This window comes from Nycticebus coucang, chromosome 21 (genome assembly GCF_027406575.1).
Source record: "Nycticebus coucang isolate mNycCou1 chromosome 21, mNycCou1.pri, whole genome shotgun sequence".
Lineage (NCBI taxonomy): Eukaryota > Metazoa > Chordata > Mammalia > Primates > Lorisidae > Nycticebus > Nycticebus coucang.
The window spans coordinates 14,957,699-14,983,380 of record NC_069800.1 but is presented as its reverse complement, the minus strand read 5'-3'; the positions used below and the strand labels follow the sequence as shown (position 1 = coordinate 14,983,380).

Sequence of the window (25,682 nt, the reverse complement as noted above, 5' to 3'; positions counted from 1 at the left end):
AAATTTCAAAGTGCTCTGAAAATGTCCGTGCTGGGCTCCAGGCCTCATGCCTAAGGAGCTTTCAGCCTGGACACAGCAAAAATGTGTCCCGAGGACAAAGGCCATTAACATTTGGTTAATCCAGCATCATAAATTATTCTTCCCATAAATTACCATTAGAAGCCTCCCTCCCAGCTTTCTCTGAGCTGGGTCTTGCAGCTTTTAATCCCCTGTGCTCCTCCAACCCTCTGGCTGAATCAAACAAGGGCCCTGTGAGGACATGGGGTGGGGGTCCAGCTGTCCTAGCACCGTCTGTGGCCCAGCAATGGCTGTCCGTTCTCCCCAGAGGGGTCATTTGTGATGAGACATGCTACTCATCCCACCACCCCACTCTGGCTGCATTCTAGACAGGGGACATAAGCTTATCCATGGTTCTCACAGACCGGTCAGCCACTCCTGGCTTCTTACCTTCAGTTTGCCGCAGTCACTGCCCTAAGTGGGGCCATGAGGAATGACAGAGGGTAGGAAAGGGCCGGACGCCTCTGAAACACCGCCTGCACCTGCATCGTCCAGCACGTAACCCACACAGTGCACGCCGTTGTAAAACCATTTTTAAGGGGCTGCGTGTGGGGGTTAGGAAAGGCTGACAGGAGTTTGTGTAACCTGTAATCTGACCCCCTATGTGTGCTGGGGGCAGGGGTGATGCAGAAAGACCAGTGGAGGCAGGGGGCACAGGAAAACCTTGGGGCAGTGGAAAAGAGGCTATGATGGTGTGGTTATGACACTGGGCTAAAGAGGACACAGTCCAAGCGGGAGGAAGGATCTACAGTATCAGAATTTTTAGACCCAGGTGAAATTTGGAGCCAGGCAGAGATGAGGGGGATTGGTAATATTTTCCAGCCACTGAGGAGGCCCACCCCGGTGCCAGAGATCCTAAGGGTCACAGAACCCTAGGCTCCCAAGAGTTCAAGGATGGTGTGACCGCATGAGGTTTGTGGACACTGAGGCAGGTGCAGTGAGACTGGTTGGGACGATGTATTAGTTCTAATCTTAGACATGCTGCTTGGCAAACACCCCCAAATTCAGAGGCACACAACAACAAGCATTTACATCTGCAGCTGGCCAGAGTTAGGCAGATCTAGGCTGGGTTTGGTGAGGCTCAGCTGGGCTGGGCTGGAGTCACGGGCTGGTTCAGGTCTGCTCTCTCATCCCGTGCTCTCCGGCATGTGTGTTTGGGGCTGAGGCAGAAAGAAGCACCAGAGCACAAACCCAACTGCAGAAGCACTTTCAGAGCCAGTGTTCATATCTTTTCTTCTGTCGGGCAAAGCAGGTCATGAATGGAGCCCCATCAGAGTGGCAGGGACACGTGCACTGCCTCCATTGAGGAGACTGCAGAGCCCCACAGCCAAGGATGCACAGAGGGGGCCACGACCTGGCAGTGGCTGCATGATTACACTGATTTTTGCCAGCATCACGAGGGGATGATTATGGCTCAGATGGACTCTTACCAGTTAAACTCTTGCAATCGACATATACACTGGAATGTATACACATTATTGATTTGCAACAAGGAACCTACATATTTTGTGGACAAGAAAGCTCCTGTCATCTTCTCAGTGTATTCTTTTCGCATAGAAAATTTACCTAGCATATCAAATCCTGATTCAAACTTAGCTTCTGAACATGGAGGCAGAACCATCAGCCCTGGCCTGATGACCCTGAAGTCTTGAATGACCCGGGCTTGGTGGCCCAGGCCACATCTCCACTCCAGGACGACACCTTCCACAGGGGGGCAGGTCGGCTGCCTCTCCCTTTAGGGAGACAGTGCCAATTTTTTTTTTTATTACTCTTTTCTAACCTCCTCTCTGATCATTCCTAATCTACATTCTTCTTTTACATACAAAGTAACAGACTTGACATTAGCATATGCTAATGAAATTATTCCTCTGTGACTACAAGCTGACCATTATATTATGAATTAAGGTGTTTGCAAAACCCCACAGCTACCCTATAGCTTACGAAAAGGTGCCTAAAATATGTTCATCAATATTTCTAAATGACAACTGATGGCATCTTACAACCCCTGCTGGCCACAGGGTCATGAAGTGGTTGTCATTTCCTGAGTGTGTACAAACTTATAATTGACACATATCCCTGATGGTTCTGTCAACAAACCATTTAGGGAACTTTTGAGGAAAGAATATGGGTCTAGGTTGTTGTCTGAAAAAGGTTTCCATTGATCTCTTCTGTAAAATCACAAAAGTAAGCAGCATCAGACTTGCAAAACTGATACCAGAGGCTTGGGGAGAAAATTCCGCAGTCAATAATGGAGCATCTTTGAAGAGATGCTGCATCACCAATGCCCTCAAAAGATCCGACTTCATATAGAAAGAGTTTTATAAATATCTTAATTAATTTTGCTTTTATTTTTCTTTTAATGTGTGCAGAAACCCTATGTACAATAGCATTCTATGTTGAAATAAACCTTCAGAGTTTTAAGAGTTCTTTCAATAAGATTCATTCTAAGGGATAAGAAAATAAATTCTGAGGAAGTGTAGTGGTTTACTCGGCAATTTTTGTCTTATTAGATGGTATGTAAAACATCAATGTCCCTTACTATTGATGGTGACTCAGGTGCTGTTAAATGTAGTATTTCTCCGGGAGCATTCCAGTGACTGGTGATCAGAAACAGAACTAGTGCTGTGAGTGGGGCAACCTTGGATACGGCATGATTTTAGACTTTGCAGTAATGAAAACATTGGGAGATCACTTTTTGTGTGGCTTTTTAAAGCCTTTGTGTATGCGTACTAGAATATCTTAGCTACTATCCCCATCATTTTTTTAAATCTTAATTTTTGAGATATAATTTGTATGCAGTGGGGTGCAGTTCAGGAATTTTATGCATACACCCCTATAGCCCCAACCCACCTCAGGTGCTGTTCTATTCCCTTCCTAGTTAACACCTCCCTAAACAAGATAGTTGCTACTCTGGAATCTACCCTGTTCCCCCGAAAATAAGACAGTGTCTTATTTTAAGGTGTGCTCCCAAAGATGTGCTAGGTCTTATTTTCAGGGGACGTCTTAGCTTTCCTGTGAGTAGGTCTTATTTTCGGAGGATGTCTTATTTTGGGGGAATCAGGGTATCACCATAGATTAGTTTGGCCTGTTACTGATTTCCATATAAATGGAATTGACATATATACACCCATGTGAACGGCTTCTGTTGCTCAACATGTTTCTGAGAGTCATCCACATTTGTTCATATGTCAGTAATTTGTTCCTTTTTATTCCTAGGCACTTATCCATTGTATGAATATGCCACAGAGTGTTTATCCAATCTCATGTCAATGAATATTTAAGTTGTTTCAACCTTGGGCTATCATGACTAAAGCTGCTATGAACATTTTTGTAGACATATGCACTTGTCTGTCTTGGATAGCTAACTGGGAGAATTACTAGGTTATAGTAGAGTAAGTATAGATATTAGTAGGTAATTCCCATTTTCCAAAGTGGTTGGACTAATTTTGTTCCTACCAGCAGTGTATCAGAGTTCCAGTTGCTCACATCCTTGCCAACATTTGGTACAATCAGGTCTTTTACATGTTATATATTCAGGTGGGTGCATGGAGATATTTCACTGTGGTTTTAATTCCAATTTTCCTCTTGTGCTTGTAGTCCCACCTACTCAGGAGGCTGAGGAGGGAGTCTCAGTAGAGCCCGGGGTGAGGCCAGCCTGGCAATACAGTGATCCTGTATCTCTAATAATAATTTGTATTTTCCTGATGATTAATAATGTTGAACACTCTTTCATATCCTTTAGGTATACCGTTCTTTGTAGTGAAGACTCAATGCAAGCCTTTTATTCTTTTGAACATTTTTTTCTTTATTTTTTTTTTTATTAAATCATAGCTGTGTACATTGATACGATCATGGGGCATCATACACTAGTTTCATAGACCGTTTGACACATTTTTATCACAATGGTTAACATAGCCTTCCTGGCATTTTCTTAATTATTGTGCTAAGACATTTACATTCCACATTTACTAAGTTATATGTGAACATTTGTTTTATCTTCCTTGTCTATTCCGGCCATAAGTTCTTTGCTATGTATGTGCATTTAAAATATCTTCCCCTGTTCTGTAACTTGTCTATTCACTTTTTATCAATGCGATTTGTTAAAAAAAGGTTTTATTTTTTTTTCCTTTGGGGAAGTCTCCCTCTGTTGCCCTGGGTAGAGTGCTATGGCATCAGCCTAGCCCACAGCAACCTCAAACTCCTGGGTTCCATCGATCCTCCTGCCTCAGCCTCCTGAGTAGCTATGACTACAAGTACCCACCACAAAACCTGGCTAATTTTTCTACTTTTTGTAGAGATAGGGTCTTGCTTTTACTCAGACTGATCTTGAACTCTTGAACTCAAGCAATCCTCCTGCTTGGCCTCCCAGCATGCTAAGATTATGGGTGTGAGCCACCACATCTGGCCAAATGCTTTCAATTTTTTTTTTCCTTTTTTTTTTTTATTGTTGGGGATTCATTGAGGGTACAATAAGCCAGTTACACTGATTGCAATTGTTAGGTAAAGTCCCTCTTGCAATCATGTCTTGCCCCCATAAAGTGTGACACACACTAAGGCCCCACCCCCCTCCCTCCATCCCTCTTTCTGCTTCCCCCCATAACCTTAATTGTCATTAATTGTCCTCATATCAAAATTGAGTACATAGGATTCATGCTTCTCCATTCTTGTGATGCTTTACTAAGAATAATGTCTTCCACTTCCATCCAGGTTAATACGAAGGATGTAAAGTCTCCATTTTTTTTAATGGCTGAATAGTATTCCATGGTATACATATACCACAGCTTGTTAATCCATTCCTGGGTTGGTGGGCATTTAGGCTGTTTCCACATTTTGGCGATTGTAAATTGAGCTGCAATAAACAGTCTAGTACAAGTGTCCTTATGATAAAAGGATTTCTTTCCTTCTGGGTAGATGTCCAGTAATGGGATTGCAGGATCAAATGGGAGGTCTAGCTTGAGTGCTTTGAGGTTTCTCCATACTTCCTTCCAGAAAGGTTGTACTAGTTTGCAGTCCCACCAGCAGTGTAAAAGTGTTCCCTTCTCTCCACATCCACGCCAGCATCTGCAGTTTTGAGATTTTGTGATGTGGGCCATTCTCACTGGGGTTAGATGATATCGCAGGGCTGTTTTGATTTGCATTTCTCTAATGTATAGAGATGATGAACGTTTTTTCATGTGTTTGTTAGCCATTCGTCTGTCATCTTTAGAGAAAGTTCTATTCATGTCTCTTGCCCATTGATATATGGGATTGTTGGCTTTTTTCATGTGGATTAATTTGAGTTCTCTATAGATCCTAGTTATCAAGCTTTTGTCTGATTGAAAATATGCAAATATCCTTTCCCATTGTGTAGGTTGTCTCTTTGCTTTGGTTATTGTCTCCTTAGCTGTACAGAAGCTTTTCAGTTTAATGAAGTCCCGTTTGTTTATTTTTGTTGTTGTTGCAATTGCCATGGCAGTCTTCTTCATGAAGTCTTCCCCCAGGCCAATATCTTCCAGTGTTTTTCCTATGCTTTCTTTGAGGATTTTTATTGTTTCATGCCTTAAATTTAAGTCCTTTATCCATCTTGAATCAATTTTTGTGAGTGGGGAAAGGTGTGGGTCCAGTTTCAGTCTTTTACATGTAGACATCCAGTTCTCCCAACACCATTTATTGAATAGGGAGTCTTTCCCCCAAGGTAGGTTCTTGTTTGGTTTATCGAAGGTTAGGTGGTTGTAAGATGTTAGTTTCATTTCTTGGTTTTCAATTCGATTCCAAGTGTCTATGTCTCTGTTTTTGTGCCAGTACCATGCTGTCTTGACCACTATGGCTTTGTAGTACAGACTGAAATCTGGTATGCTGATGCCCCCAGCTTTATTTTTTTTTTTTTTTTTTTTTTATTGTTGGGGATTCATTGAGGGTACAATAAGCCAGGTTACACTGATTGCAATTGTTAGGTAAAGTCCCTCTTGCAATCATGTCTTGCCCCCATAAAGTGTGACATACACCAAGGCCCCACCCGCCTCCCTCCTTCCCTCTTTCTGTTTCCCCCCCCATAACCATAATTGTCATTAATTGTCCTCATATCAAAATTGAGTACATAGGATTCATGCTTCTCCATTCTTGTGATGCTTTACTAAGAATAATATCTTCCACGTCCATCCAGGTTAATACGAAGGATGTAAAGTCTCCATTTTTTTTAATGGCTGAATAGTATTCCATGGTATACATATACCACAGCTTGTTAATCCATTCCTGGGTTGGTGGGCATTTAGGCTGTTTCCACATTTTGGCGACTGTAAATTGAGCTGCAATAAACAGTCTAGTACAAGTGTCCTTATGATAAAAGGATTTCTTTCCTTCTGGGTAGATGCCCAGTAATGGGATTGCAGGATCAAATGGGAGGTCTAGCTTGAGTGCTTTGAGGATTCTCCATACTTCCTTCCAGAAAGGTTGTACTAGCTTGCAGTCCCACCAGCAGTGTAAAAGTGTTCCCTTCTCTCCACATCCACGCCAGCATCTGCAGTTTTGAGATTTTGTGATGTGGGCCATTCTCACTGGGGTTAGATGATATCTCAGGGTTGTTTTGATTTGCATTTCTCTAATATATAGAGATGATGAACATTTTTTCATGTGTTTGTTAGCCATTCGTCTGTCGTCTTTAGAGAAAGTTCTATTCATGTCTCTTGCCCATTGATATAAGGGATTGTTGGCTTTTTTCATGTGGATTAATTTGAGTTCTCTATAGATCCTAGTTATCAAGCTTTTGTCTGATTGAAAATATGCAAATATCCTTTCCCATTGTGTAGGTTGTCTCTTTGCTTTGGTTATTGTCTCCTTAGCTGTACAGAAGCTTTTCAGTTTAATGAAGTCCCGTTTGTTTATTTTTGTTGTTGTTGCAATTGCCATGGCAGTCTTCTTCATGAAGTCTTTCCCCAGGCCAATATCTTCCAGTGTTTTTCCTATGCTTTCTTGGAGGGTTTTTATTGTTTCATGCCTTAAGTTTAAGTCCTTTATCCATCTTGAATCAATTTTTGTGAGTGGGGAAAGGTGTGGGTCCAGTTTCAGTCTTTTACATGTAGACATCCAGTTCTCCCAACACCATTTATTGAATAGGGAGTCTTTCCCCCAAGGTATGTTCTTGTTTGGTTTATCAAAGATTAGGTGGTTGTAAGATGTTAGTTTCATTTCTTGGTTTTCCATTCGATTCCAAGTGTCTATGTCTCTGTTTTTGTGCCAGTACCATGCTGTCTTGAGCACTATGGCTTTGTAGTACAGACTAAAATCTGGTATGCTGATGCCCCCAGCTTTATTTTTACTACAGAGAACTGCCTTAGCTATACGGGGTTTTTTCCAGTTCCATACAAAACGCAGAATCATTTTTTCCAAATCTTGAAAGTATGATGTTGATATTTTGATAGGAATGGCATTGAATAGGTAGATTGCTTTGGGAACTATGGACATTTTAACAATGTTGATTCTTCCCATCCATGAGCATGGTATGTTCTTCCATTTGTTAATATCCTCTGCTATTTCCTTTCTGAGGATTTCATAGTTTTCTTTATACAGGTCCTTCACCTCCTTCGTTAGGTATATTCCTAGGTATTTGATTTTCTTTGAGACTATGGTGAAGGGAGTTGTGTCCTTAATTAGCTTCTCATCTTGACTGTTATTGGTGTACACAAAGGCTACTGACTTGTGGACATTGATTTTATATCCTGAAACATTACTGTATTTTTTGATGACTTCTAGGAGTCTTGTGGTTGAGTCTTTGGGGTTCTCTAAGTATAAGATCATGTCGTCAGCAAAGAGGGAGAGTTTGACCTCCTCTGCTCCCATTTGGATTCCCTTTATTTCCTTGTCTTGCCTAATTGTATTGGCTAGAACTTCGAGCACTATGTTGAATAGTAAAGGTGACAGAGGACAACCTTGTCTGGTTCCAGTTCTAAGAGGAAAAGCTTTCAGTTTTACTCCATTCAGTAAAATATTGGCTGTGGGTTTGTCATAGATAGCTTCAATCAGTTTTAGAAATGTGCCACCTATGCCTATACTCTTCAGAGTTCTAATTAGAAAAGGATGCTGGATTTTATCAAATGCTTTTTCTGCATCTATTGAGAGGATCATGTGATCTTTATTTTTGCCTCTGTTAATATGGTGGATAACGTTTATAGACTTGCGTATGTTAAACAGGCCTTGCATCCCTGGGATGAAGCCTACTTGATCATGATGAATGACTTTTTTGATGATAAGCTGTAATCTATTGGCTAGGATTTTGTTGAGAATTTTTGCGTCTATGTTCATGAGTGAGATTGGTCTGAAATTCTCCTTTTTGTTTGGGTCTTTTCCTGGTTTTGGTATCAGGGTGATGTTTGCTTCATAGAATGTGTTGGGGAAGATTCCTTCTTCCTCAGTTTTTTGGAATAATTTCTGCAGTACAGGAATAAGCTTTTCCTTGAAGGTTTGATAGAATTCTGGAGTGAAGCCATCTGGACCAGGGCATTTTTTGGTTGGAAGCTTTTTTATTGTTTCTTTGATCTCAGTGCTTGAAATTGGTCTGTTCAGGAGCTCTATTTCTTCCTGGCTGAGTCTAGGGAGAGGGTGTGATTCCAAATATTGATCCATTTCTTTCACATTGTCAAATTTCTGGGCATAGAGTTTCTGGTAGTATTCAGAGATGATCTCTTGTATCTCTGTGGGATCAGTTGTTATTTCCCCTTTATCATTTCTGATTGAGGTTACTAGAGATTTTACTTTTCTATTCCTCGTTAGTCTGGCCAATGGTTTATCTATTTTATTTATTTTTTCAAAAAACCAACTCCTTGTTTCATTAATTTTCTGAATGATTCTTTTGTTTTCAATTTCATTGATTCTGATTTGATTTTGGATATTTCTTTTCTTCTACTGAGTTTAGGCTTAGATTGTTCTTCTTTTTCCAATTCCATAAGATCTCTTGTGAGATTGTTGATGTGCTCTCTTTCAGTTTTTCGAATGTAGGCATCTAAAGCGATGAATTTTCCTCTCAAAACTGCTTTTGCAGTATCCCACAGGTTTTGGTAGCTTGTGTCTTCATTGTTGTTATGCTCAAGGAAGTTAATGATTTCCTGTTTTATTTCTTCCTGCACCCATCTGTTATTCAACAGAAGATTGTTTAGTTTCCATGCCTTTGGGTGGGGTCGAGCATTTTTGTTAGAGTTGAGTTCCACCTTTAGTGCCTTATGGTCTGAGAAGATACAAGGTAAAATTTCAATTCTTTTGATTCTGTTGATATTTGTTTTGTGTCCCAGGATATGATCAATTTTGGAGAATGTTCCATGGGGTGATGAGAAGAATGTATATTCTTTATCTTTGGGGTGGAGTGTTCTATATGCGTCTATCAAGCACAGTTGTTCTAGAGTCTCATTTAAGTCTCTTATATCCTTGTTTAATTTCTGTTTAGAGGATCTGTCCAGCTCTGTAAGAGGAGTGTTAAAGTCCCCTGTTATGATGGTATTATCAGATATCATATTGCTGAGACTGAGTAAGGTCTGCTTCAAGAATCTGGGAGCATTTAAATTGGGTGCATAAATATTTAGAATTGAAATGTCTTCTTGTTGTATTTTTCCCTTGACCAATATAAAGTGACCATCTTTGTCTTTTTTGACTTTAGTTGCTTTAAATCCACATGTGTCTGAAAATAAGATTGCAACTCCTCTTTTCTTCTGAATTCCATTTGCCTGAAAAATTGTCTTCCAACCCTTGACTCGGAGCTTTAATTTGTCTTTTGAAGCCAGGTGTGTTTCTTGCAGACAGCAAATGGATGGCTTGTGTTTTTTAATCCAGTCAACCAATCTATGTCTCTTCAGTGGGGAATTCAAGCCATTAACATTTATTGAGATAATTGACAAGTGTGGTAGTATTCTATTCGTCTTATTTTGTGAGAGTCCATTGCTTAGTTTTATCTTTTGCATCAGTGTGGAGGTTAGGTTCTGTCCTTTAATTTCTGAGTTCTTACTTTGCTGCTGATCCATTGTGGTGGTCAGTGTGCAGAACAGGTTGAAGTATTTCCTGTAGAGCTGGTCTTGTTGTGGCGAATTTCCTCAATGTTTGTATATCCGTAAATGATTTGATTTCTCCGTCAATTTTGAAGCTTAGCTTAGCAGGGTACAGAATTCTGGCCTGAAAATTGTTCTGTTTAAGTAGATTAAAGGTAGATGACCATTGTCTTCTTGCTTGGAAAGTTTCATTAGAGAAGTCTGCGGTCACTCTGATGGATTTGCCCCTGTAAGTCAACTGGCGCTTACTCCTGGCAGCTTGCAGAATCTTTTCTTTGGTCTTGACTTTGGACAGGTTCATCACAATGTGTCTTGGAGAAGCTCGGTTAGAGTTGAGGCGACCTGGGGTCCGATATCCCTCTGAAAGCAGTGTGTCAGAATCTTTGGTGATATTTGGGAAATTTTCTTTTATAATATTCTCTAGTATGGCTTCCATTCCTCTGGGGCATTCTTCTTCCCCTTCTGGAATTCCTATAACTCGTATGTTGGAACGCTTCATAAAGTCCCATAATTCTGACAGTGAACGTTCTGCTTTCTCTCTCTTCTTTTCTGCCTCTTTTACTATCTGAGTTATCTCAAAAACTTTGTCTTCTAGCTCTGAAATTCTTTCTTCTGCCTGGTCTAACCTGTTGCTGATACTTTCCATTGCATCTTTAAGTTCCCTGATTGACTGTTTCATTTCCTTCAGCTCTGCTATATCCTTTTTATATTCTTCATATCGTTCATCTCTTATTTGATTCTGTTTTTGGATTTCCTTTTGGTTATTTTCCACTTTATTAACAGTTTCCTTCATTGTTTCCATCATTTCCTTCATTGTTTTCAACATGTGTATTCTAAATTCCCTTTCTGTCATTCCTAACATTTCTGTATAGGTGGAATCCTCTGCAGTAGCTACCTCATGGTCCCTTGGCGGGGTAGTTCTGGACTGGTTCTTCATGTTGCCTGGAGTTTTCTGCTGATTCTTCCTCATGGGTGATTTCTTTTATCTGTTTACTTGCCCTAGTTTTCCTTTCAATTCCTCTTGCTCTTTAAGTTCTTGTGCCTGTGGACTAAGGGTTACAGGACCAGAAGGGTGAGAAGGTTTAAGAGCAAAAAAGCGATGAAAGAAATGAGGACCGAGTGATAAGAAAAAAAAAAAATGAAAAAAAGAAAAATAGAGAAAGGAGAGTGGTTGGGTGAAAGGAATATTGACAAAAAGAAGAGAGGCACAGAAAGAGGGAGACAGAGCAATATAGGTGTACAGTAGGGTACTTTGATACAACCTTAAAAAAAAAAAAAAAAACCTTCTGGGGGTGCCAAGTGGGGTGGTTCCCTTGAGGTCAGCAGCTCTTTGCTAACCTGATCAGACACAGAACCCCACCTCCACCAAGTAGAGAGGAAAGACAAAAATGCTATAAATCAAACCAAAACAAGCAAACAGAAAACTTTACGGGATAAAATTGGCTGGAAAAACCAAATAATAGTGGTAGAAACACTAACAAAAATGAAGTTCTGATTATTGAAATAGGCAGCAATGGGAAATTATAATTAAACTAGAAAAATTGAGAAAGAAAAAGGATCTGTATGGAAAAGGTTGAACTTAAAAAACAAAACAACAATCTAGAACGTCAAAATAAACAAAAAAAACAACCAAACCAAAAAAAAAAACCAAACAAACAAACAAAAAAAAAACACACACGCAACCAAAAACAAAGCAGTATGTATATGGAATTGAATATTGTCTGGGCAACACGTGGTCTTCTGGGGTATGAGATGTTAATCACAGTTCTGATACGACTGGAGGCTGCTAGTTTCTCGAACCCCAGCAGGTAGACACCCTAAATCTCTCTTCAGCCCACTTAAAAGGCACTTTGAACTTGTTCACTTACTGAGCAGAAGCTTTCTCAGGGAAGTGCTTGTTGCTGGAATCACTGCTGAAGTGGCTATCCACTTACCCTGTGTGTCAAAACTGGTCTCCCTCTGCCCCCGAGGGTTAGGGCTGCAAGGCGGCTCAGACCCCGCCCTTAGGCTACTTGGTCGCTGGGTTACCAGCTCCCACCCAATTCCAGCTCTGCGACCCTGAGGGCGGAGCTTGCCAGGGCAGATCGCTCACAATGTCTGCCTGTGACCCAGAGCCAAACTCTATTAGCTCCGTCTGGCTCAGCGGCTCAGACTGGGGCCCTAGACAAAGGCCAAAGTTCTCCGCACTCCCGCTCAGGCTCTCCCCAAGGCAGTTCAGCTGAGTGCCAAGTCCAAAGACACCAAAACAGTTCACAGGTAAGGCCTTTCTGGTTTGCAGTCTCGCTGCTACTGAACTTACAGTTGCGGGCGGGTTTAGGCGGATTGAACACACGCGACCACTTGCCGGTTTTCCACTGTTTTAGTCCTCCTCTTGGGGTCCAGAAGTCTCTCGCTGACTCCCTGTATCCTCTCAGGGGTGATGATAGGCAGATCCCACCAGCCAGAGATGCCTGGAGTCCTATATCCCCAGACTCACGGTGCCCAGATGCAAGGAAGCTGTTACTCGGCTGCCATCTTGCTTCCCCAGCTTTATTTTTATTACTAAGAACTGCCTTAGCTATACGGGGTTTTTTCCGGTTCCATACAAAACGCAGAATCATTTTTTCCAAATCTTGAAAGTACGATGTAGGTACTTTGATAGGAATGGCATTGAATAGGTAGATTGCTTTGGGAAGTATAGACATTTTAACAATGTTGATTCTTCCCATCCATAAGCATGGTATGTTCTTCCATTTGTTAATATCCTCTGCTATTTCCTTTCTGAGGATTTCATAGTTTTCTTTATAGAGGTCCTTCACCTCCTTCGTTAGGTATATTCCTAGGTATTTCATTTTCTTTGAAACTATGGTGAAGGGAGTTGTGTCCTTAATTAGCTTCTCATCTTGACTGTTATTGGTGTATACAAAGGCTACTGACTTGTGGACATTGATTTTATATCCTGAAACATTACTGTATTTTTTGATGACTTCTAGGAGTCTTGTGGTTGAGTCTTTGGGGTTCTCTAAGTATAAGATCATGTCATCAGCAAAGAGGGAGAGTTTGACCTCCTCCGCTCCCATTTGGATTCCCTTTATTTCCTTGTCTGGCCTAATTGTATTGGCTAGAACTTCCAGCACTATTTTGAATAGTAAAGGTGACAGAAGACAACCTTGTCTGGTTCCAGTTCTAAGAGGAAAAGCTTTCAGTTTTACTCCATTCAGTAAAATATTGGCTGTGGGTTTGTCATAGATAGCTTCAATCAGTTTTAGAAATGTGCCACCTATGCCTATACTCTTCGGTGTTCTCATTAGAAAAGGATGCTGGATTTTATCAAATGCTTTTCTGCATCTATTGAGAGGATGATGTGATCTTTATTTTTGCCTCTGTTAATATGGTGGATAACGTTTATGGACTTGCGTATGTTAAACCAGCCTTGCATCCCTGGGATGAAGCCTACTTGATCATGATGAATGACTTTTTTGATGATAAGCTGTAATCTATTGGCTAGGATTTTGTTGAGAATTTTTGCGTCTATATTCATGAGTGAGATTGGTCTGAAATTCTCCTTTTTGTTTGGGTCTTTTCCTGGTTTTGGTATCAGGGTGATGTTTGCTTCATAGAATGTGTTGGGGAAGATTCCTTCTTCCTCAGTTTTTTGGAATAATTTCTGCAGTACAGGAATAAGCTCTTCCTTGAAGGTTTGATAGAATTCTGGAGTGAAGCCATCTGGACCAGGGCATTTTTTAGTTGGAAGCTTTTTTATTGTTTCTTTGATCTCAGTGCTTGAAATTGGTCTGTTCAGGAGCTCTATTTCTTCCTGGCTAAGTCTAGGGAGAGGGTGTGATTCCAAATATTGATCCATTTCCTTCACATTGTCAAATTTCTGGGCATAGAGTTTCTGGTAGTATTCAGAGATGATCTCTTGTATCTCTGTGGGATCAGTTGTTATTTCCCCTTATCGTTTCTGATTGAGGTTACTAGAGATTTTACTTTTCTATTTCTAGTTAGTCTGGCTAATGGTTTATCTATTTTATTTATTTTTTCAAAAAACCAACTCCTTGTTTCATTAATTTTCTGAATGATTCTTTTGTTTTCAATTTCATTGATCTCTGATTTGATTTTGGATATTTCTTTTCTTCTACTGAGTTTAGGCTTAGATTGTTCTTCTTTTTCCAATTCCATAATATCTCTTGTGACGTTGTTGATGTGCTCTCTTTCTGTTTTTCGAATGTAGGCATCTAAAGCGATGAATTTTCCTCTCAAAACTGCTTTTGCAGTATCCCACAGGTTTTGGTAGCTTGTGTCTTCATTGTTGTTATGCTCAAGGAAGTTAATGATTTCCTGTTTTATTTCTTCCTGCACCCATCTGTTATTCAACAGAAGATTGTTTAGTTTCCATGCCTTTGGGTGGGGTCGAGCATTTTTGTTAGAGTTGAGTTCCACCTTTAGTGCCTTATGGTCTGAAAAGATACAAGGTAAAATTTCAATTCTTTTGATTCTGTTGATATTTGTTTTGTGTCCCAGGGTATGATCAATTTTGGAGAATGTTCCATGGGGTGATGAGAAGAATGTATATTCTTTATCTTTGGGGTGGAGTGTTCTATATGCATCTATCAAGCACAGTTGTTCGAGGGTCTCATTTAAATCTCTTATATCTTTGTTTAATTTCTGTTTAGAGGATCTGTCCAGCTCTGTAACAGGAGTGTTAAAGTCCCCTGTTATGATGGTATTATCAGATATCATATTGCTGAGACTGAGTAAGGTCTGCTTCAAGAATCTGGGAGCATTTAAATTGGGTGCATAAATATTTAGAATTGAAATGTCTTCTTGTTGTAGTTTTCCCTTGACCAATATAAAGTGACCATCTTTGTCTTTTTTGACTTTAGTTGGTTTAAATCCACATGTATCTGAAAATAAGATTGCAACTCCTCTTTTCTTCTGAATTCCATTTGCCTGAAAAATTGTCTTCCAACCCTTGACTCAGAGCTTTAATTTGTCTTTTGAAGCCAGGTGTGTTTCTTGCAGACAGCAAATGGATGCCTTCTGTTTTTTAATTCAGTCAGCCAATCTATGTCTCTTCAGTGGGGAATTCAAGCCATTAACATTTATGGAGATAATTGATAAGTATGGTAGTATTCTATTCATCTTATTTGGTGAGAGTCCATTGCTTAGTTTTATCTTTTGCATCAGTGTGGAGGTTAGGTTCTGTCCTTTGATTTCTGAGTTCTTACTTTGCTGCTGATCCATTGTGGTGGTCAGTGTGCAGAGCAGGTTGAAGTATTTCCTGAGAGCTGGTCTTGTTGTGGCGAATTTCCTCAATGTTTGTATATCCGTAAATGATTTGATTTCTCTGTCAATTTTTAAGCTTAGCTTAGCAGGGTACAGAATTCTGGGCTGGAAATTGTTCTGTTTAAGTAGATTAAAGGTAGATGACCGTTGTCTTCTTGCTTGGAAAGTTTCATTAGAGAAGTCTGCGGTCACTCTGATGGATTTGCCCCTGTAAGTCAACTGGCGCTTACTCCTGGCCGCTTGCAGAATCTTTTCTTTTGTCTTGACTTTGGACAGGTTCATCACAATGTGTCTTGCAGAAGCTCGGTTAGAGTTGAGGCGACCTGGGGTCCGATATCCCTCTGAAAGGAGTGTGTCAGAATCTTTGGTGATATTTGGGAAATTTTCTTTTATAATATTCTCTAGTATGGCTTCCATTCCTCTGGGGCATTCTTCTTCCCCTTCTGGGATTCCTATAACTCGTATGTTGGAATGCTTCATAAAGTCCCATAATTCTGACAGTGAACGTTCTGCTTTCTCTCTCTTCTTTTCTGCCTCTTTTACTGTCTGAGTTATCTCAGGAACTTTGTCTTCTACCTCTGAAATTCTTTCTTCTGCATGGTCTAACCTGTTGCTGATACTTTCCATTGCATCTTTAAGTTCCCTAATTGACTGTTTCAGTTCCTTCAGGTCTGCTATATCCTTTCTATATTCTTCATATCGTTCATCTCTTATTTGATTCTGTTTTTGGATTTCCTTTTGGTTATTTTCCACTTTATTAGCAGTTTCCTTCATTGTTTCCATCATTTCTTTCATCGTTTTCAACATGTGTATTCTAAATTCCCTTTCTGTCATTCCTAACATTTGTGTATAGGTGGAATCATCTGCAGTAGCTACCTCATGGTCCCTTGGTGGGGTTGTTCTAGACTGGTTCTTCATGTTGCCTGGAGTTTTCTGCTGTTTCTTCCTCATGAGTGATTTCTTTTATCTGTTTCCTTGCCCTAATTTTCCTTTCACTTCCTCTTGCTCTTTAAGTTCTTGTGCCTGTGGACTAAGGGTTACAGGACCAGAAGTGTGAGAAGGTTGAAGAGCAAAAAAGGGATGAAAGAAAGGAGGATCGAGTGATAAGAAAAAAAAGAAAGACAGAGAAAGGAGAGGGGGTGGGTATAAGGAATATTGACAAAAAGAAGAGAGGCACAGAAAGAGGGAGACAGGGCAATATAGGTGTACAGTAGGGTACTTTGACACAACCTTAAAAAACCCCACCTTCTGGGGGTGCCCAGTTGGGTGGTTCCCTTGAGGTCAGCAGCTCTTTGCTAACCTGATCAGACACAGTATCCCACCTCCACCAAGTAGAGAGGAAAGACAAAAATGCTATAAATCATACCAATACAAGCAAACAGAAAACTTTACGGGGATAAAATTGGGTGAAAAACCAAATGATAGTGGTGGAAACACTAACAAAAATGAAGTTCTAGTTATTCAAAAAGGCAGCAATGGGAAATTATAATTAAACTAGAAAAATTGAGAAAGAAAAAGGGATCTGTATGGAAAATATTGAAATTAAAAAACAAAAGAACATCAACAACGTCAAAATAAACAAAGAAACAACCAGACAAAAAAAAAAAAAAAAGAAAAAAATACACAACCAAAAACAAAGCAGTATGTATATGTTATTGAATATTGTCTGGGCAACACGTGGTCTTCTGGGGTATGAGACGTTAATCATAGTTCTGATACGACTGGAGGCTGCTGAGTTCTCAAACCCCAGCAGGTAGACACCCTAAATCTCTCTTCAGCCCACTTTAAAGGCACTTTGAACTTATAAACTTGCTGAGCAGAAGCTTTCCCAGCTTTCTCGCTGGAATCACTGCTGAAGTGGCTATCCACTTACCCAGTGTGCCAAAACCGGTCTCACTCTGCCCCTGAGGGTTAGGGCTGCAAGGCGGCTCAGACCCCACCCTTAGGCTACTTGGTTGCTGGGTTACCAGCTCCCACCCGTTTCTAGCTCTGCGACCCTGAGGGCGGAGCTTGCTGGGGCAGATCATTGACAATGGTTCCGTGTGACCCACCGCCAAACACTATTAGCTCCGTCTGGCTCAGCGGCTCAGACTGGGGCCCTAGACAATGGCCAAAGTTCTCCGCACTCCCGCTCAGGCCCTCCCCAAGGCAGTTCAACTCAGTGCCAAGTCCAAGGACACCAAAACAGTTCACAGGTAAGGCCTTTCTGGTTTGCCGTCTCGCTGCTACTGAACTTACAGTTGTGGGTGGGTTTAGACGGATTGAACACACGCGACCACTTGCCGGTTTTCCACTGTTTTAGTCCTCCTCTTGGGGTCCAGAAGTCTCTCGCTGACTTCCTGTATCCTCATAGGAGTGATGATAGGCAGATCCCACCAGCCAGAGATGCCTGGAGTCATATCTCCCCAGACTCACGGTGCCCAGACGCAAGGAAGCTGTTACTCGGCCGCCATCTTGCTCCGCCTCCAAATGCTTTCAATTTTAATGAAGTCCACTTTATACCTTTTTTAAGGTTTATCTTTTAAAAAATACTTTTTATTGAGATGGTTTGTGCTTTTAATGTCCTGTTTAAGAAATCTAGCTGGGTGCAGTGGCTCATACTATAATCCTAGCATTTTGGGAGGCCAAGGTGGTAGAATTGCTTGAGGCCAGTAGTTCAAGGCCAGCCTGGACAGCATAGCTAGAACCCATCTCTACTAAAACGGGGAAAATTAGCTAGGCGTGATGGTGTATGCCTGTAGTTCCAGCTACTTGGGAGGTTGAGGCAGGAAGTTTGCTTGAGCCCAGGAGTCTCAGGTTGCAGTGAGCTACGATGACCCTACCGTCCTCTACCTGGGGTGATGGAGCAAGACTCTGTCTCAAAAGGAAGAAAGAGAGAGAGAGAGAGAAAAGAAATCTTATTTCCGGTTCTCTTGCCAATTCAATTGCATGGCAAAATCATGTATTTTCTTGAATAGGGAGAATGGAAATCGGGTTAGGCTAAATCTGGGTGAGGCAGGAAGTGCTACAGAGTTGGATTAGGAAGGTGAACTTAACAAGTTTGCAGAATAGACTGAAGCAGAAAGAGGCCCGTCACTGACAGGTTTTGGTCCAAGGGACCTGAAAGGCTTTGTGGTTGAGTAACCAGCTAACGGACTCTATTGCTGTCCAACCCACATGTCTGTACTGTAACTTTTAGAGGGTTATGAGAGGTTCCTTCATGAAATCAAGCTTTTCCTTGTTCACAGCCCCTAGTCTGTTGCCTAGAAACATTAAAAAGTCAATGAAGGCCAGGCGTGGCGGCTCACACCTGCAATCCTAGCACTCCGGGAGGCTGAGGTCGGAGGATTGCTTCAGCTCAGGAGTTTGAGACCATCCTTAGCAAGAGTGAGACCCCATCTCTATTAAAAATAAAATAGAAAAACTAGCCAAGCTTTGTGGCAGGGGCCTATAGTCCCAGTTATTCAAGAGGCTGAGGCAGGAAGAGGGCTTGAGCCCAAGAGTTTGAGGTTGCTGTGAGCTCTGATGATGCCACAGCACTCCACCCAGGGGAACAGAGTGAGCATCTGTCTCAAAAAAATTTTTTTTAATAAATAAATAATAATAAGTCAATGACTTTATTTTCGGAGGCACCATGCTCATGTCTGATGGCCATCGTTTTTCTTCTAAGGGCTCAGAAACTATCATTTTAATAATCCTTTCTTGACTCTATCCAGGAAATAGAACTTCCATTTAGAATAGCATTTACCCATCCCTAATCTTCTGACTCCTCCCCATTCTCGGTAAATTTTCCTAAAAAAGAGCAAAATCAATAATTCCATGATCTCATCTGTTTTTCTGCAGTCCAGGGTAAATGTTTGGGTCTGCTTTTCATAATGAGGCCCTGGCTGGGCCCGGACTGAGCTGCCCAGGCAGCATGGACCAGAGCTAAGCAGGAGTTGGCAGGAGGTGGCGGGTATGTGGGGTGGAGGCGGGACGGCTGAGAACTCTGTGGAGGGAGAAACATGTGTCTGAAAGTGGATTTGGATCAGGTAGCAGCAGCTGAGTCAAAGCCTCAGGGCTTAAGAGATGAGCCCTGGAGGCTGTGGAGCTGTGTGGCTTTCCTGAGAGGGCTGAACAGCTCTACAGAGAGAGCATCCTTCCCTGCCTGGCCATTCCAGGGGTTCATCCTGAGGGTGTTGGGACACCAGGAATGGAGCAGAGTCCCTAAGAAGTAGGAATCAATGGGAACAAGACGAAGAACAGCCATCCGACTTCTGGGCAAGCTGGATGCAGGTTCAGAGGATGAGGCTGCAGAGGTGACTTGGGCCTCCACCTGGAGGCAGGGGCAGAGGAGCCTGGTACAGGAGGCAGAGGGGATTCTTGGAGTCACACACACCTGGTTTTCATCCTGGCTCATCATGTCAGGTGAAATGATACCTCTATCTTAAGATTAACAGGAGAATCAAATAGGGTAGTATGTATAAAATGCCTGTTTTCCCATCTTCCTCCCATTTCTTTGGCTTTTCTCTCCTGCTGTGATATGAACAAACAGCTTAGTCCTTGTCTTTCTTGCCCACTTTGCAACACTGGCACCATCATAACCTTCCCTTGGCTTCCCTGGTGATCCCGTCTATTCTATGAACAAAGCTACCGTGCAGATGCTGGCACTTCCCATGTCTGTCTCTCCAGCACACATCTTTTTCCTACCAGCCAGCTCCACCGACCCCCCTAACTTTCCATGTGGAAGGCCCACTGCTGACTCAGACTCAGTAGTTCCAACACATTATCTTTTCCCTGATTTCTTCCCTTCCTCACCTGTTCTCTGTACTGAGAACTGAGTCATTGAGCTCCAAACTTGGGAGTCTTGGATTCAAGTGAAAGGGACTTACTTGGGAGATCTCCAGAAGCATCAGTAGGGACTCGGGGTGGAAGAAAGCCTGGTACCGCTGTGGACATGGGGAACAGAATCCCACTGAAGAACTCTGTGCTGCTGGTAGAGCCCAAGCTTCAGTGTCACCTGTGCCCCACAAGCTGGGTCTGGCTGGGCCTCTGTCACTGGCTGGTCTCTTAGCACTTCTGGCCTGCTATGCATGGTAGCACTGGATCCCACTGACCAGAAAATCCTCCTACAAAGGGACACAGGTTCTGGTACTTGGGGGTCAGAAACGGGCCTCTGGCCTGGTTCCCAGGGAGACATCCTCTCTCTGGACTGCCCCTGTATGTGGGCACCTAACTTTCAGGTCACCTGGTGGTGTGTTCCTGTTGGGACCCTTCTGTCTCCCCATGGAGTCGGAATGGCACTCACCTTCCTCTCTCTGTCAGCACTGTGAATTTGGGTTTCAATGGTTTGTCTACTTAATTATGTCCTCACTATATTATGGGCACCTTGAGAACAGAGACCAAACTTTAGTTCATCTTCATATCTCCATAGTTGAGTGGATGACTGACTGATGAATGAATAAACAAAGCATAATGGAGGTGACAACAGCACACAGCCCCCAGCACATTTGTTTAGATGATCAAAGAAGACAGCATAGTAAGGCCAGGGCAAAGAATACCCTTCTTTCACTGTTGCAAACCCTAAGGTAACATTTTGATGGCTTCTAAGGCAGCAGCCAGTCTTTCCATATTACCTCCCTGTGGCTCTATCTATCTTCTGAGGTATAAAATGGTCAGTAGAATAAATCAAAACTCTGTTAAGTGTCCTGCTTTGAGTACACTCAGTCTCCCAGCAGATGTCACACTGTTTCCTCTGCCCTTCTCCATCTTGTTCTCCTCCTGAACTCCTATTCATCCTTTGATGCCCATCCCAAATGTTCCTCATTTTAAAGCTTTCTTTGACCACCTGACCTTTGGAGAAAATTGATTTCTTCCCCCATATTTGCTCTTCTCTCATCATCAGCCACTGTTACAATCTGTCCCACTGCAGTCCTTCCCCTGGACAAGGATTCTTTGCTTGACCAAACGCCAGTGAGGCTCCTGAAACTTCTCAAGATGCCCATCTGTGTACTTCCTTATAAAATCTACTTTTAACAAATAACCCTGCAAAGTCTGTTTAGCAAGAACCTCTGTCCGCCTCAACGTCTGATCGGGCTCATCCTCAGCCTCTACCATCCCCAGATGATGTCTGATCACCCTGGGGTGTCTTCAGCAAGATTCCTGGTGGGTAGGTTCAGCTAGAATCCCTTCACCCCTGTTGCTTCCTCTTAGTAATTTTTCATCCACTGACATCCCCCTCCCCCACTCCTGCCGCTCTTTGACAACAAATTAATTCCCACTTGCTCAAGCTTTATTTGGGTTTGAGCCCAATCTCTGTTCTGGGCTTCAAAATCCCATCACCGTGTTCCCTGTGCCTATTCTGATGGTTCTGAATAAAGCCTGCCCTCCTGTGCTTTAACAAGTATAATCTGTCATTAATGCCCCGTGTAGACTATGGGTTCTTCAAAGTCAGGGCCAGGGCTGGTCTTATTCATCTTTATGTTCCCAGAGCTTGGGAACTGAGTTTTGGCAGACATGTGTTCACTGAGTTGAATGAATGTCCTTTCCTGATAGTTCTTATTGCTGGGCTGGTTTTGCAAAACAAGAAGAAGGTAATGCTCCTGCCTCCCAGCCGATAGCCAGCGGACTCTCATGCTGCACGGCGCCACCTGCTTTTCTCTCTTCCACCCTCCGTCTGTGCCTCCCTTGCCTCCCCAGCCTGTGCATTTATGCAAGGTGAGCGCTCTCAGACACGTCTTCTTGAGTGTTGAATCAGGTTGAACGGGGAAGTTCAAGAGCAGCAGTGTGTACGTGCCGGGGGGAGGCCGTGCGGGTGCACGTGTGGGTGTGCACCCTGGCGCTCCCACCCAGGCCTCCACAGTCCGTGCTTCCTTCTCCCATTTCATCCCTGTTGACCTTGGAAACACTATTGAACACTTTTTGCCTCGTTTCTATAAGGTTTGGGCTGATTAGGGACCACCCCCTGCTGGATGTTGAGAGAAGTACGTGAGACCGTGTGTGCCCAGCCTTCTGCCCTGGGCCTTGTCCTTGCGGTTCATGCCGGCTTGGCCTCGGCTGCTGGTGTTTGCATCTCTCTGCCGAGACAGACCAGGGAACTGAAGCCGCAGCAGCAGCCCCCAGTGATGGTGGGAGTGGGTTGTATCCACACTCGTGCCCCTTCTCCCTTCACAGCTCACTCTGAGGCTTCCAGTTGACACCGCTGGCCGGAGTTACCCCGTGAGATGCAATTCCAATTGTCCACAAGGGTTGTTGGCTTGAAAACCATTCCCCTCTTCCCCACCTCACATTTACCTACCGTATTTCTTGGGATCCTTACAGATGATCCAGCCCTGTCCTCCCCTCTCTGCTTCTGGGAGAGCCCAAACCGTGGCAGGACGTGACATGCTTGCCTCTGCACCTTGCAGCCAGCAAGCCTCAGGACAGCCATGGTTCCTGCCATGCTTAAGTTGTTGTCCCTCAGCAGAAAACAAAGATGCCCACAGCTGGGAGAGCAGCAGTCTCCGTCCTGTGCTCACCTCACGCCGCAGTGAGAGGCCCCAGGTGGGCTGGGCCAGCGCAGTCAATCACGGCCAGCTGATAGCGTGCCTGCCCAACACGGGCTAGATTGCCCCTGAGGGGGCAAAAATTTATTCATAGGGCTAAGGGGATGAAAAAAACTTAACTGTTTTAATATGTAAAGCCTGGGTAGACATATGCAACATAAACAGATATACAGTAGATATAAAATTTAATGGGCAGAGTGTCAATTGGAAAACATACACACCCACACACACACGCAAAGTCTGAAAAGCCCAGGAAATGCCGGTTTGCAAGAGGCAGAAGTGATGATTCCTATGAGCTTGGCTTGTCACCATCTCAGTGGCACCGTTTAGCGTGTGGGGTTCATGTCCTCTTTTCTGGAGTGGGGAGTTAACAGTTGAACTTTCATAAAGTTGTTTGGTTAAGTTTGCCCAGTGAAGCTTTCTGACAAAATATCCATCTGTTTGTGGTTAGGATTTTCCTGGTTCTTATTACAGCCAGACGTGGTTACATTTCAAGAATCATGAGGCTTGGCTCCGTGGACGGGAGTCCCAGGTCACCAAACCTGGTGTCCTTCACATCTTTCCTTCCTGACTTTTCTCAAGCTCCTCCTCCAGGGAAGACAGCATCAAATTTGACAAGAAAAAAAGGACCAAATTCTTTAGTTCCAATCCACGTTTCCTTTGTCAAAATGTGATTATGAGAGAGTTTAAAAACAAAGTTCTCTTCCAGACATAGAATGCACATTATAGTGAGCAGGAGGTTAAAAATTTATCTTATTAAAAAAAAATTGTTTTTAATTATCTTACGCGTTAGAAAGGCATCAGCAGGGTGGTAGACCCGGTGCGGAGAAGGAGAATTTTATACACCAGCTTGAGGTGTATAAAATTAGTGCAAAGAAAGCTCCCCAGACTCGTTGACTGAGCTCCAAAACTGGCTACCATCCTAATGGGCCATCAAACCACATTCAAATGCTGTTTGAAAATTATATTTGAATGATTACATTTTGAACAATTTTTCTTAAGATCATCTCCATTCACCTTACCATTTCCTGTAGCAATCAAGCTGGGCTATGAAATCTTAACAACTACTATTTCTTCATTTTCTCTTTTAAGTATCTCAAACACTACCTGAAAAGTTTGAATGAACATAACCTCTTTGCATCAAAAACACCTGAGAACTAGGTGCTCCAATGGTCTGCTGTAAATCCGTGAATCTTCAGAACACCCTCATAGGTAGGTAGCCTTTGCCATTTCTGTGTAACAAATACTTTAACCAAGGATATTTTCCAACTACCAGCAGGAGGCCGCTGAGGCAGAGTGGGGACAAGATGCTGCCATCATTACCTGAGATGGTTCCAACAAGTCCTCAGTTGTATATGTGTGTGTACATGGTCTGTGCCTTGTGGTCGTGGTACTCAAGATACTTCCCAAGGATGTGGAATCCTGGCCAGTACGTATGTACGTGGCTCTGAAGAGTCAGAAAGATCAGCTCAGCTGATGGTTCTAAAACTGGATTCCCTGGAACCCTGATGTTCCCTGAGGGTCCCTTCTGGTCACCCAGACTTTAATTCAATTCAAATTTCTTTTTAAAGGTTGATTTTATAAAAGTATGATAAAAATGTACACATAAATATGTGCACATAATAAAAAATGTACACATAATAAAATTTGTATGCATAAATAGGTACACATAATAAAAAATGCACACATACATATGTAGCAACGTATAGAAAATGGGACTGATGGACACCAAGTCTGGGATTCTTGTAACCTCTCCAAAGAAGAAAGGGATTATGTTGAGAAGAATTCACAATACAGCAGAATGTGATACATCTTGAAACGTTTTTATGTACCTTAAACACAAAATCGTGTACTAAATTAACAAAACACACACTCACAAATGCTTTATATGTCAGATTTCAAACCTTTAAAACCCATGAACACGTCGACTGGTGCTGCCAGATTGATTTATTTTTTAACACAGGTTGAATAAAGCTGTCTCCTGGCCTCTCTGTTTTAGAAACATTTTCCCATGTTCCATGATGAGCTGTGCAAAAACATTAAACTGCCACTAAGAATCTTGCTTTATTTTATTTTTTTACAAGGTAATGGAGTGTGTTTTGAAAATTTAAAGGAATGTCAAACTTGCATAAGGGGTGGAGGTAGGCTGTGGAGAAGCGTAAGATGCCTTTCATCCACATTAAAATGCTTCTAACACTGGACCACATTTGTTTTATTTCTTTTTCTCTTTCTCTGTCTGTCCACACACGTGCACACACACTTTTTCTAAACCATCGACAGTAAGTTTCATGTATCACGCCCTTTGCCATTTAATACTTCAGTGTTTGCTTCTTAAGGTAAAGGACATGCTCTTACATCATCAAACGCAGTCACCGAACTCGGGACATTTAACACTGATGCCCACGGTACTTTAACCTGTTGTCTGTATTCAGTCTTTCCAAATACCCCAGTAAGCCCCTTCCTAGCTTTGTTTTGTTTGTTTTGGGTTCAGGATCCAACCCAGAATTATTGTTTCCTGAGTTTTGTCATTCCTTCTCCTTAGAGACTCCCTCGGTCTGAAATGTATCCTCGGCCTTTGTCTTTTAAGATGCTGACTGACTCGGTTGGAGGGCACAGGCGAGTTGTTTTCTGCAGAGCAGCCCTCAGCATGGGCTGTGCAGGGTTCCTCTCACGCAGATTCTGGGTCGGCACTCGCAGGGTGACGCTCTGTCCTCCTCAATGCTCCCCATCAGGGGACACGCGTGGTGGGCTGTGATATTGCCAGTGGTGTTGACGCTAGTTGCTTGGTTAAGGGGGTGGCCTCCATGTTTCCCTGCGGTGGGAAGTCTCTAGGAGGCTGAGAGGTGAA

At 42.5% G+C, this 25,682-nt stretch overlaps 1 protein-coding gene across 6 annotated transcripts in view; it reads left to right on the top strand.

Moving 5' to 3' along the window:
• The window catches only part of RIN2 (Ras and Rab interactor 2), a 240,440-nt gene that overhangs the window by 77,285 nt on the left and 137,473 nt on the right, over nucleotides 1–25,682 (top strand). The window contains exon 1 of one of the 6 annotated variants that reach the window (XM_053574261.1): nucleotides 23,954–24,046. The exons of the other annotated variants lie outside the window; for them this stretch is intronic. The gene's annotated coding sequence lies outside the window, so the exon portion shown is untranslated. Of the gene's footprint in view, nucleotides 1–23,953; nucleotides 24,047–25,682 lie in introns of those variants that run through there. 6 annotated transcript variants of the gene reach the window in all.